At 37.8% G+C, this 17,444-nt stretch overlaps 1 long non-coding RNA gene across 1 annotated transcript; it reads right to left on the bottom strand.

Annotated features, from left to right (window-relative positions):
• Nucleotides 1–1,589: 1,589 nt before the first annotated feature.
• Nucleotides 1,590–4,933, bottom strand: LOC145069040 (uncharacterized). The gene is made up of 2 exons (XR_013689243.1): nucleotides 3,998–4,933; nucleotides 1,590–1,877 (listed from the first exon to the last, which is right to left on the bottom strand). It is a non-coding gene; the product is annotated as an uncharacterized LOC145069040 (long non-coding RNA).
• Nucleotides 4,934–17,444: the final 12,511 nt, after the last annotated feature.

Here is a 17,444-nt window from a genome sequence, read left to right as displayed (position 1 = left end):
TATTATTATTTTAAATTAAGAGAAAACTAAAAACTTAAAAACTGATTATTGCTTTTTTTATTTAACTAAAAGAAAACTATCTTAGAGAGTTAGTTAAAAGGAAAGTTAATTAAACCCCACGGTAAAAAATTGTATAATTTTTTAATCCATGTGATTCAAAAAACCCACATCCATTTCAAGATTCAGTGGCTTCTTTAAATTGGCAACTTTTGTTCCCTCTTAGAAGAGCATTTTGTACCCTTGAACATGCTTTCTCTCTAAAAACCCAAACCCTTTGATAGATTTGTAGATCAAATACAAACAAGAAAGAACAATGAAGAACACAAAAGTATCACAAAGATATCTTTCACCAAGAAAGGGGTGTTCTCATCAAGAGAACGAGGTCACAAAGACAAATGGCACCAAGCTGTCACAAAGACACCAATTAGGGTTTTACCCTAATACATGAACATATACTAATCTAATATGGTGACTCCCCTCATTCAAGGGATTGTATCTAATATACATATAAACTAATCTGGTATATAAGGAATGTATCAAATCAGATCTTCTCTAGATTCAACTATCAGCACCACCACATTAGACGTTCATCAGAGCATCAACGTCAGCGTTAGGCGACATGCTAATCAGCTTTAGCTTCATCTTCAGAGCCATCTTCAGCTTCAACAGATAATACCATCAGTGAGTGTCATCAACGTATCACCTAGTCAGTGTGTCATTAGCATATAACCACCAGCGTCTGGACACACTGATCAATCTTAAGTAGATGGTATATTCATGCCTTTGGTGCTGATAGAGTCTTTAGGGTCTTTTAGTCACCAGGTGATGTTCTTCAATCTTCGGTATATGAACTTCCATCATCAAATCTTCAAATTAACTAACTATTCATAAATATAGTGTATACATTTTGGATCACCAAATCTATACAATTGAGCGACCCAACAATTATATTTAATTTTATTCATGAGTAACCCATATGTAGAGGCCATTGAGATTATAGAATTTTAAAAGATGCCTACATTATCATATAATTCAAAACAAAAATGTGTATACCAACTTTTTATAAGATTTATTATATAAGAGTTAACAACAACGTCATTGATATATTTAAAAACATATATTTGTAAAGATTTCAAATATATTGTTGTATTCTGTGAAGTACACTGATATATATATATATATATATATATATATATACACACACACACATACATATACATCATATCATCATACTATATTATCAAGGAAACATTTTTTCTTTCACCACATTCATTTGGAACTCCCATGACTTTTCAATTTCTTTCCAATAATAATTATAAGTTGGTTAATAAGGTTAAATAAATATGAAACCTAAAGTGTAATATATATATATATATATATATATATATATATATATATATACATACTAAATTTCAATATTAAAATAATATCTTTGCTTTTACTTGTTAAGTGATGTTTTTTAACTTTTAACATATTATACTTAATTTATTAGTTTTAATATACTGTTGGATGTAAACCATTATCATTTTAAAGATACAATTTTGGAACAATTTGTATAAAATACATAAATTATTAATTTGAATATAACATTACATGGTCAACTTAAATATAAATTTTAGTTTAACTTAAACAACCCAAAGTGTCACACCTTCAACCAATGGCGAAAACGCCGAGGTGCGCGACGTATACTAGTAATCAAGTTATTGAACATACATTGAACAGTACAAATATAATCTTTTATTATTACCGAAATGGAAATTACATTGACAATAGTTATTGCTGAAACGCTACACATGCCTAACAATCCGGCGTTCACATTTGTATGGTAAGAATATCGGAGAATCTTCTGTACAAACTCTTCTGACCTTATAAATAACCTGAGAATACATGTATTAAGATACATCAACAAAATTGTTGGTGAGTTCTACAGGTTTTGACACAAAGTATTTTTATACTCAAAAATGTTTTATAAAATTTAATCTGGTTAACTGACTTTTATAAACACGTACTTTTCCGTCGAAAGTATAACATAATTGAGTCATAAAAGTATATATAAACTCATTTAGAAATGTCATTTGCTCAAATTCAAAAATACATCATTTGTAAAATATATATAAGTAACCCAAACTTATAACAAATTCTTACGGTCCCATTGCCAAAATGCTTTTTATATAAAGATTTTGAATACCAAATTATGTAGAATAAAGTCATATCATGCTTTGTGAAAACATAAAATAACCAAATTTACTTTTGAAACTTTGTACAAACGTTCATATAGTTTATATGTAAAACTCATAAGTTTCAAATTTTATAAACTTTATAAATCCGTGTTGTATTATTAATTAAGCATTATCTTACTTAATTTGGAAATCGACATTTAACTAGTGGGGTAAACTCATCCCAAAATACTTTTCAATAACCGGTAAATTATAAAACATATTTTTACCAATCGTATAATTTCAACGACAAATATTAACCATTCTTTTTACAATTCTATTCTTTCAAACCTCTCTGCTTACGAAGAATTGTGTCGAAGGGAGAGGTAGTTAACAACCTAAACACTCTTACACACTCGGCCCAAATTGGGAGGATTGACTCAATCTAGATCTATACTTCTTCGAATAAAAATCTTCAATATATCAATTTGCCTATAACCGACACTATTCGTCGCTTCTCCACAAGCCAAAAAGGCACAATAAACAAGCCACACAGGCACAATATAAATATAAATGGAGGAATCATAATCATTACTAACGTTTAAAAGCAGTCGTATAGTAACGAAGAAAGAAACACTTGACGCTTGTTGCCTCGTCAGACGAAGTTGTAGCTAGCAACCACAGACGGAAAATAACGATTCACATAAATCTTTCCATAAGAAATAGATCTACACCAAAGTTCTTTATTATAAATCTATGTCGTGTACATAGACCTACAGTATACGATCCCTCATGGATTAACGGTTATAGAGCTAGGTGTCAATTCCAGGATTTGATCCTTACGAAGGAAAAACGCACCATCATAAAACTCTCTCTTTGACCCGTTTCGATACATTCCTCTCACAAGCACACACGGGATACACAATCCACAAAATCCATGACGACAATTCTTCAACTCATAAAGTTCGTCGTTCACTAGGGTCGCTAACGCGAATCTTAGATTATTAAGATTTTCGAAGCATAGTGAAATTAGTTAAATAGTGAAATTAACCTAGCATTCGACTATTGTGGCGATAATAATTTGAGTAGTTCCTTACTTCAGCCGATAAGGAGGATGTTCGTTCGCGTAGCCGAATACTGACTTATGTCGATGTTCGATAAGTTGCATGATTTATATGATATATAATTTGTTAGGTAATAATCCCTAAAAGTCAGAGAATTAATTATATTATCATATGTGACGAGTTTCGTATCACAACTAAAATAATTTATAGTTTGTAATAATTATAAAAATAAATTATATCGTTTACTTAGCAATCGTTTCCACATTATGATCGGGAGTATAATAATAATAATTGATTTTTGTTATATTTTCAGTTAGTTATTATATATTTGTCAAATCTTTGTTTATAGTCGTTTAAGACAATATACATTTCCGTTGTACACAATTTTGTTGAATAGCATATTTTCTTATGTATATAATGTCTTTTTATGCTTTCTCAATATTCTCGTGTACATATATATGACGAGTATTACAATTATAATTCATCGAATAACTTATATCTTCATATCAATCTACTTATAATCGTGTGATTTTTATTAATATTAATTAACATATCACTACAAGGTATAAATATATCATTTATAGCATTCTACTATTACTTATATAATTTATTAACGCTTTATACCTTTTAGATTGTTATCATCATAAAATATTAACCAATAATAAAGTATGATGTTATTTTATGTATAAAAACTTGAAAAGCATCAAAACTTTAAATAGACACTCATGTATTCTCCCCCAAAATTAAAACTGTAAAAGAGGGGCCGTAGAAACTTACATTCGATGTGTGATCTTGATATAGGCTCGCTTCGTGAATCTTGTCGTGAATAACCACAAAGTAACCATTCTTGGGCTTTAAAACATTTACGGGTTCATTTTGTAAGTTATTAAACTAAAATAATTTCTTTTTGTAATGATTTAAATCAAAAGAGCTTATTTTAAATCTTGTAAAACAAATGAAGGGTTGATTTGTAAAGATTTATGTCAAATGGCTGCCTTTTAAATTAAGACCACAATTCAGGGACTGACTTTGCCACAATCCCCAAATATACAAAGGGACACGTCTTCTTCTTCTGATCGGGGAAGAGGAACAGTCAAAACAAAAGAAATCGATTGAAACAGACATGCGCCTCTCATCTGTCGAGTGGAGGAAAAGGAAATCAAAACAACGATCGAGGGAGGGTAGCCCGGTGGTTCATCTTTCGAGCAAGGAGGAGGAGTAGCCTATCTCCGGTGAACCTCCTCAGGGTTCTTTCTCATCGCTGATAGCAGGAAAACGAAAGGCAACAGCAGCAACGACTAGCGGCGGTGGAGCAGGTGTAAAGGTGGCTGTTCGGTGGTTGAACAGGAGGAACACCACCGGTGCTTGGCTGATCGAAGGAGGCAGAAAGCAGGGGTGGCAGCAAAGCCATTGTCGGCAGTTTGTGACACCAAGGCTGCTCCGGCGGCTCTTGGCTGTCGTCAACAGTGATGGTGGCGGAGCAAAGTAGCAATGGATGTTCTCCAGCGAACCCTCGTGGGTTCCTTTCTTGTCACAGGTTAGTCCAATTGTGTTTGGCTTGATGTTTTTTGATTGCAGGAAAATCTCCACTTCTGGTGGAGGTTTGGGTTGATTCAATTTACAGGAATTGCACAAGGAAGAAGATAAAAGAAAAAGGTTGCTGGACCTTTTGTTTTTGGACAACCATGAATTGAGAAAAGAAACAACAAAAGTATGAGAAGTTTCTTTTGAGTGTTGTTTTGGTTAAAGTGAAGTGTAGAAGAAACATCACTTGGTTGTCTATTCTCTTCATTATTGTAATTTTAGATATATTTAGAAGCAATGCATTTTTCTAATCATTCTATGTATTGATGTATATATTAACATGTATTTATATATGTATAAACATGTATGTATTTTGTGTATGTATTGAGTGTTGTGGTAAAAATGTAAGTGTAGATGCTATAGTTATATTGTTGAAAGTTTAAATTCAACTATGCATGACTCAAAGTGTCAAAGTACAATGTCATATTTGGAATATCTATAACAGTGATGTTTTCTAACTTTCTTGACTCGTGTGCCTTTGATCCGGATATCAAATAAGTTTTCTGAAAAGACGACCGATAGTCTTGGTTGTGAGGTTTCCAAAAAGTTAGACAAATCTCAAATTCGATAAATAGAACTCCGGGAAAATCCGTTTAAAGTTTCGCAATTTATAGGATCGGATTCGAAAGATTTACGAATTTGATTTTGGTTGAGTTTAAAAATATTATAAAAATATAATAAAATAACAGATCGTAGTCTGAATTCAAAAACGTGCTCAAAAATAGTTTACGAGACTCGTAGTTGTTTCAAACAAAACACTGCACAGTTCGTTTCAAGAAAATCAGATAAATACTGATTTTATAACTTTAAAGAGGCGTGACTTTTTCATACAACCTCCGTTTCAGACGTTCTTTATATCCACGGAATCAAGAGAATGTAATCTATTCAAATTTCATTTTTTTAACGTCACAAATAAAATTTAATTTTGTTTCTATTCTCAACGATAGATGTTTTGAACAGTTTGAGACGTTTTTAAAAGTAATTATAAATAAAATATCTTTAATATACTTTATAAACATAAAATTTCACGCAATTGGTCTTTATTGCATAACGGTTTGCGGTGGTTTGACCGCTGAACTCTGACCAATTTTTACTGGTTGTTACACAAAGAATATTTGGTAAATAGTTAAAAGTGATTAATATTAATGCTTTTCGAATAATGATTATAAGTTTGTTAATAAGGTTAAATAAATATCAAACCTAAAGTGTAATTGTTAGGTAGCAGATTTATTTTGTGTTGCGTCATTGGGCTCGGTTAATAGTCCAAGTTTTGTACTCCGGTTTGGGCCTGTCCAACCGTGAGCTGATAGGGTTTAGTATATAATAATGTGCTTGCATGCATATTAGGTTAACAATCGATTGATAGAGTAATGATTGATAGCTTTACAGATTTCCTTCATCGTTCTTGTAAACCCTAAATCCTCTACAGTAGAAGTTCTTTATCGAGCTCTTCTGAGGATTGTTTATTAATCATTCGACATCTTTGATCCATTATTGTGTTCTTGCTGTTTACTCGTTTATTTCTTTACCTGTTTTATAGATCTAATCGATCTTCAAGTTAGTTTTCTACTTATCAATTGGTATCAGAGCAGGAGGCTGTGTAATCGATACACTTCTTTTCTGTGAAAAAGGTTTCGATTAGGGTTATTCCGCATTTATTGATATTTATTGAGCTGTCATCTCATAATTGACGTATCTCGATATTTATTGTTTTGCCTTAATTTGATATATTACAAGTCTGATCTTTGAACAGGTTATTCGATCAATTATGGACGAGTCGCAATCCAATCCTATCAATATTTCGAACAACATTGGATCAACAACGAAGATTCCCATCCTGTACACCCATGATTATGAAGTCTGGGCGCATCACTTTGAAGATTATGTTATAGGATCTGAGGATAATGGATACCTCATCTGGGAAGCAATCGTTTCTGGACCCTTTTCTCATTCAGCAACTTCAAGGATTATTAAAACTCAAAAGGAGTATAATGATCTTCTGAAAGATGTTAAAGATATTGCGCAAGACGAAAAAGATAAATTTCAGTGCAATATCAAAGCGTTAAGGTTGATCAGATTCGCTCTTCAATCCGATACTTTCAGGCTGGTAAGTTCATGCACGACTGCAAAAGAGATATGGGACAGGCTACGTGAATTGTACTCTACAGACGAAGATCTTGAACACTCCATTCAAACCTTACTCTTTTCTGAGTTTGGTGAATTCAAGCAAGAAGCCGAAGAAACTGTGACCCAAACGTTCGATCGCTTCAATCATCTTCTTAACAAGATGATCAAACACGACATGGAAAGGAAGCTTATTGAGCAAAAGGTTACGTTTTTGAACGGACTCAGATCTGAGTGGAGAGCAGTTGTGTCCACAGTTAAAGCACACGAGCAATTCAAATCCTATTCTTTGGCGAAACTGGTGGGCATCCTAAAATCTCAAGAAAAGATCGTGTTACAGGAGAAAAATGTGGTTTCAAGCCTAGGTTCGTTGGCCCTCCTGTCCAAAAGCAAAGCGGTGATAGAGGACGAAGACCTCAACTTGGATGACTATGACCTCACTTCTGAGGACTATGCTATGATGGTGTCAAACCCCAAGAGGTTCATCAAGAAGAGATTCCCCACTAACAAGAACCGAAATTGGCAGGGGAGTTACAGTTCTGAAAAGGTCAAAGATGAACCGAAGGCTGAAGAGTCAAAGAAGGAACCGAAGGCTGAAGGAGATTCGGGAGTGAGCTGCTATTATTGTGGTGGAAAGAACCATTATGCAAAAGATTGCCTCCTCAAAAAGATGGCAGAAAAGGATGAGGAAAAGGATGAAGAAACTTTGTTGCAGAAAAAGCTAGATGAAATTAGGAAGAAGAAATCTACCGCTAACCCTTCTATGAATGCTCTAATTGTGCAGGGTTCGGTAGCTGATGATGAGTTCGGTGGCGTGGAGGTTTGGTCAACCGACTCTGAAGATGATGAAGTGAGGAAGCCTTCACATGGAAAGGCTTATGTGGCGAAAGAAGAGAGCGGTGGAGGAAGATGCTTGATGGCGTCCGACGTATCTCAGATGAGGGGATACAACACTGATGGTGGGAATGATGACACGAAGGAGCAACAGAACTTGTGCTTTACAGCCAAACCGCTCAGCGTGCAGTTCAACGAGCTCGATGAACTGATTAAGAAGGTACAATCAGTTTTTGTCTCATTTAAAGTCCCACAATGCTCATATGAAAAAGAATTAAAAAGTGTTAATTCAAGAATCTCTCATCTAGATAGTAGTCTAACTCAAACTCGAGTCACCAATTCTAACCTAACTGACCAATTAAGCAGGGTTTCTTCGAAGAGTGAGGAACGGCGGATGTGGATCGAACTGAAGGAGTCGGAATTAATCAAAATAAAAGATGAAAACATTTATTTGCAGAGAGACAATTTAAAGCTTTTGAAACAGCGAAATGTTTTTTGTTTGATTGCCAAACGTCTTTACACTAATATTACTCAGCTTCATTTGGATTGTGAAATAGGACAAAATATTCATCGCATGATTTTACCCTTCCTTGAGTTTAAGGAGGATGAAATTGATGCTAAAGCATATAATTGTGAGAGTGTTATTTCATCTGAGGATGTTAATCCGACGTACATGTATGGATTGGACAAAATCGAATCTTTTATTAAGTCCAAGGACCATAAGGACATGCTTAAAAACCTTTTGGATGAAAATGATAAACTGAAACTGAGAACCGAAACCATACAAAAATTTGACTCTTTAAACGCCAACTTGAGCTCAGAAAATAAAATTGATGTTGAAAATGCATCTGAGCTTAATGAGGACAACAATATGAGTGAAATTTATGTAGAGGATACAGTTGACTGTTCAGAATTTGTCAAGAGTGAACCCGAAAACCACAAGAATCTTATTTCAGAAAATTCAGTGGAGTTCGCTCATATGTCCCAACAAAAGTCCCCGATTCTTGCAGAGAAGGCAGTAGTATATCAGAAAGTAAGAACCACTCCAAATCAGGTGTACAAGGTCACAAGCGTAACCAAACATCAGACTGCTGAACTCACAGCTATTGTAAATGAAGACAATGCTAATGGCTGTGACGAATTCTTCTGGTCAGCTCCCATTGACAATGCTGATGAAACAGTAGGTTTGTCTGAAAGAACTTCATGGAAAAGCAAAGGCAGATATGTGTCAGAACCTTTGAATAAACCTGATAGCTTCGATGTGCCAAGTACTAGTGGTACGAAAGACGTTCCTTAGGAAGATGAAACTCCTACAAAAGAAGTCACATCCCCAAGTGAAACATCATCAGTTCAGAGTGAACCAACTAAAGAAAAACAAAAACCGAAAGCTAACATCCATCATCAACCGAAGCAGATGAGAAATCAAAAACGTCAAAGGAATCAGAGATACAGGAAGAATCTCTCTGAAAGAAAACAGTTTTGGCAATCTCAGAATGCCTATTTCTCACATCAAGACAAGAACTTAAAGTCAGAGAAAAGTATTGTTGGATCGAAAGAGAAAAACATCAACCGAAAGCAAAGGTTCGGTTCAGAAAATGATTCCAACCGAAAGCAGAAGTTCGGTTCAGAGAACTACATCAACCGAAAGCAAAGGTTCGGTTCTGAAATCAAAAGAGATCAAAACTCTAGGGTCGGACCCTCTGATGATCAAAAGCAAAAGGGTCACCTAGAGTCTCCAGCCAAGAAGTCATCTCAATCTAAGCTCTCTTATTCTAACTCTTCTAATTCTTCAAACTCTTCTAACTCTTCTCCACCTCGTCCTAAATTCCATTCTGTTCCTTCTCAAAAATCTCAATCATCAGCTGAACAAAAAGGGAAACAAAAGGTTTCGGTGGTTAAACCAGAGTCAAAACCGAAAGCATCGAATCCCAATAAAATTAAAGTTTTTACCATCAAAAAGAAAGATGAAACAACACTAATAAAAAGAACATATTTAGTTGACATCTCTCTTATTATTCCTGTTCCTGTGAAAGGCTCATGTGGACCTAAGAAGCTTTGGGTTCCTAAATCTGCTTAATTTTTGCAGGTTATCAGTGACGAGCAGTTTGAAGAAGAATGGTACATTGATAGTGGCTGCTCGCGTCACGTGACAGGAAGGAAGGAAGAGCTAAGGGAATACAGGTCTCTTTCAAATGGTGGAAACGTCAAGTTTGGAAACAACTCCTTCGGCACCATAAAAGGCTATGGAATGATTACAAACGGTGATTTCACAATAAGGAAGGTTGCATACGTGGAAGGACTACAACACAACCTCATCAGTGTATCTCAGCTTGTTGGAGGTACCGGTCTCAAAGTCTCATTCGACGATGAGGGTTCTGAAATAATTGAGAAAAAGACGAAAAGAGTTATTCTCAAATCGGAGCGTAAAGGAGAAATGTTTCCTCTAAACCTCAAACTCATCAAAGGAAACCTAGCTATCTGCCTGTTATCAAAAGCACAATCTGACGAAAGCTGGCTGTGGCATCGAAGGCTCTCTCATCTCAACTTTAAAGACATCAACAAACTTGTCACTGGAGGCCATGTTCGGGGTCTTCCATTGCTCAAGTACGATAGAGATCATTTGTGTGCTGCATGTGAAATGGGGAAGCATAGTCGTCAAAGTCATCCATCTATAATAAACACTAAAGTTGTTGAACCACTAGAATTACTTCATATTGATTTGTGTGGTCCATCATCTATCGAAAGCATCGGTGGTAGCAAGTATATTCTTGTTATTGTTGATGACTTTTCGCGTTTTACATGGGTGTTCTTTCTGAAGCTTAAATCTGAAGCGACTTACAAGCTAAAAGTGTTCATCAAGCAGATTGAAGTACAGTTGAAGAAGGTCGTTCGCAACATCAGGAGCGACAATGGTCTGGAATTTAAAAATAAAGAATTCGAAGAATTCCTGACAGAAAAGGGAATCAGTCACAACTTCTCAGCTCCCTACACACCTCAACAGAACGGGATTGTCGAAAGACGAAACCGATCTTTGTGTGAAGCAGCCCGAACCATGCTAAGTTTCGCTTCCTTACCTTTATATTTTTGGGCTGATGCTATTTCTGCTGCTTGTTTTACACAGAACAGGTCATACCTCAACAAGCGCTTCACTCTCACTCCTTATGAGATCATCAATAACAGGAAGCCAAATGTGAAGTTTTTCCATGTGTTCGGTTCATGGTGTTTTATCTTCAATTCTAAAGAACACCGCAACAAGTTCGATGTCAAAGCCGACGAAGGGATATTTCTGGGCTATTCTCTCACTTCTAAAGCGTACAGAGTGTTAAACAAGCGTTCGAGAAGAATAGAAGAAACTTACTACGTGACTTTTGATGATAGCTATGTCAAAAAGCTAAGGGCCAACGAAGACACAACTGGAGAAATCTTTCCTCAAACTGGCCAAGTCACAGCCTCGATCGCTAATCTATTCGAGAAATTCATGGAGCTCTTTGATGAACCAGAGAAGGCCACTCTCTCTGAAGCCAGTGCAGCAGACAACAAAGTAGATCATATGAAGCAAAGTGTTGAAGACGTTGCAAGGAGAATGAATGAAGGAGGATCAAGTTCTGACGAGCCTCCATCACCCAATGCTTCAGTCGAGGGGGAGGATCCGCCATCATTATCCCAGCCGAGCTCACAAGTTGAGGGGGAGCTGAGGTCTCAAACTACTCCCGAAAGCACTTTGCCAACCGAAAGTGCCTCACCATCCGAAGGTGGATCAACGCCCGAAAGCGTAGCACCACAAGAAACCACTGTAGCTCAAGATTCTCAAGACATTCCTGTAAATCATCTATCGAGGGGGAGCATGCTGATATGTCTTACGACTATGAAAGCCAGTCCGAACCAGAAGAAATGATAAATGCTGAATTAGATCCAACCTTTGATCCAAACTACCCTCCTCTCACCAAATGGACCAGAGATCATCCTGTCTCTCAAGTTGTTGGTGATGTATCTGAAAAAGTTTTGACTCGATCGCAACTCAAGGCAAAACAGACTTCCTTGTTTTCAAAAGTCGAATTCTGCATGTTTAACTCATTCGTATCAAAAGTTGAACCAAAGACAGTTAACACTGCTCTTGATCACTCTGATTGGGTTCAAGCTATGCAAGACGAACTGAATGAATTTGAAAGGAACAAAGTTTGGCGACTTATTCCAACTCCTCCAGATGCCTCGGTTGTTGGTCTCAAATGGGTCTTCAGGAACAAAATGGACAAGGAAGGGAACGTTATAAGGAACAAAGCTCGTCTGGTAGTGAAAGGATACTGTCAGGAGGAAGGCATTGACTATGAAGAGACTTTCGCTCCTGTAGCTAGGCTGGAATCAGTAAGAATATTTCTAGCCTATGCTGCCCACAAAAACTTTGAGGTCTACCAAATGGACGTCAAGTGTGCATTTCTCAATGGAGAACTCGAAGAAACTGTGTATGTGGAGCAACTTCCTGGATTCGTGAATGAAAAGTATCCTAATCATTGTTACATTTTGGATAAAGCCGTGTATGGACTGAAACAAGCTCCGAGAGCCTGGTATGAAACGCTGACTAAATTTTTAAAGATGTCCAAATTCAAACAAGGTTCGGTTGACCCAACCTTCTTTCGTAAAAAGGAAGGTAACCACCTTATGATCGTTCAAATTTATGTCGATGATATCATCTTTGGCTCAACGAATCCTAGCCTAACAGCTGAATTCAGAAAGCTGATGGAGACTAAATTTGAAATGAGCTCAATGGGTCCTATTAACTTTTTCCTTGGTTTAAATATTAGACAGGGACCCGAAGGCATCTTTATTAATCAGGAAGCTTACACGAAAACTCTCTTAGCAAAATTTGGCATGATGGGAGATTCAAAAGTTAAAGTTCCAATGGCGTTCGGCACCAAGCTCACTCCATCCCTGGATAAACCGGCTGTTGATATTACGCTTTATCGTCAAATGATAGGCTCTCTAATGTATCTCACTGCTAGCAGGCCTGACATAATGTTTTCTGTTTGTTACTGTGCTAGATTTTAGGCAAACCCACGCGAACCTCACATGCTTGCAGTGAAGAACATTTTACGATATATCAAGCGAACTACCTCTTTAGGTCTATGGTACCCTTCCAACTCAGGCTTCTTCGTTCAAGCCTACTCAGATGCAGACCTTGGAGGTTGTGGACTCGACAGGAAAAGCACCACTGGCGGCTGCCAATTCCTTGACGGGAAGTTGGTTAGCTGGCAGTCAAAGAAACAAACGTGCGTGTCTTTGTCTACAGCTGAAGCAGAATACATTGCAGCTGTATCCTATACCTCTCAAGTGATTTGGATCCAGAGTCAACTTCGAGACTATGGACTCAATATGAAAAAGATCCCACTATATTGTGACTTTGAAAGTGCAATTAGGATCTGTCATAACCCAGTGCAACACTCCAAAACCAAACACATAGCACTGAGGTATCACTTCATCAAAGATCATGTGGAAGATGGAAACGTTGAAGTACACTTTGTTAGGACCACTGATCAACTGGCTGATGTCTTTACCAAAGCTCTTCCTGAAGCGTCATTCAACAAAATACTACGAGGGCTAGGTATGATGGAATCAGAGTCAGTACCACAAACTACCTCTCAAACTCAAACGTCAGAAGCGAAATATACCGAACGTTCGGGTTCGGTTGAATCATCTACACTCACTCATCATTTCAAAGGTAGTTTTCTTGGTTGTAAATTTCATGTACAAAGTTGTTTATCTTATTGTTCAAAGTATTTTCTTTTTGAAAGTCTAAATTCCTTGGTTTTTTCAAAATTTTTCAAAACCGAAATCAACCGAACGCTTGGGTTCGGTTTTTCAAAATTTTTCAAAACCGAAATCAACCGAACGCTCGGGTTTGGTTTTTCAAAATTTTTCAAAACCGAAATCAACCGAACGCTCGGGTTCGGTTTTTCAAAATTTTTCTCAACCGAAACCAACCGAACGCTCGGGTTCGGTTTTTCAAAATTTTTCTCAACCGAAACCAACCGAACGCTCGGGTTCGGTTCCAAAGTTTTTTTTTTCAATGTTTTTCTTTTCTTTTCCAAAATTTTTTTTTATTTTCTTTCTTAGTCTTATTTTTCTTATTATTTATCATTTTTTTATATATATCAAAACTCCAAAAATATTTTGTTCTTCATTTGCTTTTTGTCTTTAATTTTTATATGTATGTTCGTTCGTTTATGGGGAAATATTTGTTGGATTAGTTAAGTGTCCCTAGAAGCATGCTGCTGTATGTGCTCCAAGCCTCATCAGATTCTGAATAATAGCCTTAATGACTTGGTATACACAAACCTTGTCTTCCCAATTAGGCTATCACATTTATTCTAATCGTGAGCTACCTCACTCTCTTCTCACATGAGATAAGAGTTTTCTGCTTAGTCCTACTTTTTACAGCAGAGGTACTTTGCTTTCTTACACCATCTCCATTACATTTCTCCATTAAATTCGATTCACCAACGTAACCGTTGAGACTCTCAGAAATTACCACTGAGGTTTATGGTTACTCAATAACTGTGTTTATGATCTTAGTTTCGTGCCACTACGAGCTGAGTGAAACCCAAAATTCAATACCAAATCTGAATTGACGGTGAACAATTAATTTGCTCAAGTTTTCACTAATGAATTGACGGACGTATCCTCATGAAATCTCAAGTTTTTCTTTTGTATGATTCCTATGAAATTGTTAAACACCAAAACATTTCTTCCCTTGGGATCCAGTTTTATTTTTTTGAGATTTTATATTTTCCAAGCCACTTTAAAATAATTTCCTACCTACTTGTTCAACAGACTACACCGGTCTCACAAGTACTTTGTTCACTTTCTATCTTATTTCAAGCTTAGGACTGTTGAATCAAAGCCAAAGCCACCCTAAGGAGCCTAATCAAAAGAAGCCTTTCAACACTTCTTAATAAGTGTTTGATCGTTATTCAACGGGAAACCACACTAACACTTTAAGGTCTCTCTTGACTTTGAAGGAAGAGATTCGTGCCCGGGATCATTTGTTTCGTGTCATTATTGACATCACAATTATTCCTAAAAAGTTTTGCTTTATTTCTTTTCTTTTCACACCCTTAGCACGAAAATCTTTGATTTTCCAACATTCTGGTACTAATAATTACAGGCTTTTTCTTTGGACCGGTGATTAATTATAAAGATGTGGTCAAAATTAATCCACGTGGGCGTGTTATTCAAAAGATGCCGTTACATATTAAAGGGATAAGATGAAAAATTTGCTGACTCAGGCGGGAGATTAGTTGATTTGATTTCAAACGGCGGAACAGGGAAAGCGTGCGAATTTGAAGCGTCTAATCTCTATCTGACGTCGCAGACGTGTGTGCGAATTTGAAACAATTCCTCTCTGGCACAGAAAGGCGCGTGTGGATTTGAAACGGTTTAGCAGAAACGGCGCTTGATGGGAGGCGTGTTCTTCGGAATCTGACACTCTCTCTCATGCGTGATCATCGGTTCCACAACTATCACGCATCAGTCACTCCGAAAAACTCTTGGTATTTCGATGGAAGATTTGGGCAGATTTTTCTCTCTCCTTAAACCCACTATAAAAAGCGACATCCTCTCCCATTTACTTCTTTACTGCATCAAAATTCCCAAGAGAGCAAAAAAAATTCCCTGAAACCTAACTGTTCATCATCTTCTTCCCATCTTCAACAATGGCAGATTCATCCTCCATTCTCGCTACTTCTCACATCCTTCCCATTCGCCCTCAACAGTGTCTCGTAATCGATTTAACCCCTCAAGTATATGACTCCTACATGTTCCCAATCATCGAGTGCTTGAAGTATTGGCCAATAGCACCTGCACTTTCGAGGGTGGAATCAGTGCCCATGGAGCTCTTATCGCAGATTTATGCGACTGCACACTATGATAAAGTGGTCGATAGGATCTTCTTCGAGGTTTCTAATCACAAAGCCTCTATTTCCATGCAACGATTTGTCTCACTGCTAGGGTTTGAAGCTGACCCTTCAAGGGTTAATCCGGAGACAATTCTGATAGGACACCTCTTCAATATGTTCTACAATATGGGGTACACGGAGGCGCTCACCTCCGTCGCAAAGTTCAAAAAGTCTTGTTTACCGCCACAGTGGAACGGAATGTTCACTGTGCTTTTCAAGGGTCTCTTAGAAAGGAGCTCAGGTTCAGATGGCTCCAGTCGACTCTTCCTGTCCATTCTGTACGGAGTTTACAACGACGTCAACGTCGACTATGGGTTGGTTCTCTGGCAACAACTCATCCGAAGTTTATCTTCTTCTTCACGACATTATGAGGTGTCGTATGCAAGGTTTTAGACCCTTATTACTAAGTGGGCGATGGATAAGCACAATGTCCCCACTGTTGCCGGCGCACCGATGTCTTCGATTGGTACATTCCATACCACGAAGATCATCGTCTCAGACGCATCGAAATTCCCTTTCAATGGTTCCATCCTGGAATCCATGTACGCTGATGTTCCAGCTGACAGCAGGATCATCCGGACCTACAAGGAGTTCAAGAAGTCTGGTCCGAGGGATCTCACGCCGGAGATGCTAAAGTCCATTCACGATGCCGATAAGCCTGCTTCGAGAGGCAAAAAGGCAGATAAAGGCAAACAGGTGGCCAAAGGGGCTAAAGGCCCTTCTCCTAAAAAGAGGAAAGCTACTAAAGCTGCTCAGTCCCCGCAGTAGAAGAGGCGAAAGACTCAACCAAAGCGAAGGCTTATTATTGCTTCCTCTTCAAGTGAGTCGGAGGGAGAGAGTTCGGATTCTGACGACTCTCCAAGAGGCAACACACCTCCAAGGGGCAACACACCACCCAGATCACCTACCCCTGATATGCAAATTCATACCTCTCCACTTCCCTCTCCTACTCAAACAATTCCTACTTCCATTCCCACCATAAACCCCTCTACCAACATTCCTAAAACCTCATTCCCTATACCACCACCCATTTTCACCGATGCAACAACAACATCTACTGCAAAGGTTACAACCAACGTATCTGATACGGGGGTTCATACCGATGCAACCGAACCACCGCCAGCAACCGAAACCATACACACAACCGAAACCCAACAACCACCCGAACCTACCCCCACTCAAACTCAACCTGAACCTACTCATACCACAACACCACCAGCTTCACCACCACCACCATCTCCCGGTCATGCCTCTGATGGAGATAACCCTTTCCTTGGCGGGGAGAACATGACATTTGATTCGGTCTACTACAGTCCGTTTCAGGTGCAAAGCGACGATGATGAGGATGCTCCGATAACAAAGAAGCACCTTAAGGAGCTGCATGAGAAGGTTGACTTGCTCATTGCTTCCTCCTCCAATTCTCAATCATCTCTCTCTGAAGCTGCTCTTCAGAAGATTATTGATGCCTTCTCCAGGGCTCAACATGATTCGGTCGCTTCTGCCACCGCTGCCATAGATGCCTCGACGAAAGCTTGTGAGGCAGCGACCGAAAAAGTCAATAAACTATTCTCTGACGCCTCTACCCTATTACAATCTTTAGAGGAGAGTGCCACTGCTACCAAGACAACGTTGGAACCAATTGTTCAACAGTTGGCCACGTTTGTCTCCACAGAGTTGAAGTCATTTGCCACCCTTCGCCAATCGCTCAGTGACGACAACTCTGCCCTTCGTAC

This window comes from Lactuca serriola, chromosome 8 (assembly GCF_051521515.1).
Source record: "Lactuca serriola cultivar US96UC23 chromosome 8, Lser_US96UC23_V15, whole genome shotgun sequence".
Taxonomy (NCBI): domain Eukaryota; kingdom Viridiplantae; phylum Streptophyta; class Magnoliopsida; order Asterales; family Asteraceae; genus Lactuca; species Lactuca serriola.
This window is presented reverse-complemented; position numbering and strand designations above follow the sequence as displayed.